Below are 660 nucleotides of genomic sequence, written 5' to 3'. Positions count from 1 at the left end.
GTCATTCATTCCCTAATATCCTCTCGCTCGCTCTCATTAGTAATACAAAGAAAATGGGACTTTTGACTCTAATAGATACAATTGAATTAATTAAGGAGCATGAGTATGAGAATGCTTCCAAATGGTTTTGTTATGTTTTTGGTTGATTGGTGCAGTGAGCAAAGAGGGAGTAATTCTTCCACATCAAGCTATATCCCATTCATATTTTTGATTTCATCAGTGATTGGCCTACTCCAAGTGGCGTATCTATTTAAAACTCACCCTGCAAACTTGTGGATCTCCGCAGCTGCCCTGCTCATCTTTTGCTTCTCACATGCAACCAAGAAGAAGAAGATTAATCAGGCCCATTGGACAACATCATGCTCTCAAATCATTCACACTTTTCATGTCCTCTCTGGTGCACTTGTAGTGGTCTCACTGTTATCAACCTTTTTGCCACACCGTTTTTGGTGGTTGCTTTTCGTCATATGGGCTACTCTTGTGGTTTTTACAGTTACGTACCAGGGGGAGTTATCAAGCCCATCACGTACGGCAATGGATCCTCTCCATTTCTGATCCTCTGCATTGAGGAGGAGAGCCATTTAGACAAAATGGTAGGATTAAATTGTCCAAACTTTTAAAGTTAAGGACAACTTTATCTTAATTTTTATCACATTTTTT

Source organism: Corylus avellana, chromosome ca1 (assembly GCF_901000735.1).
Source record: "Corylus avellana chromosome ca1, CavTom2PMs-1.0".
NCBI classification, from domain to species: Eukaryota; Viridiplantae; Streptophyta; class Magnoliopsida; order Fagales; family Betulaceae; genus Corylus; species Corylus avellana.
Note: the sequence above shows the minus strand (reverse complement) of the source record.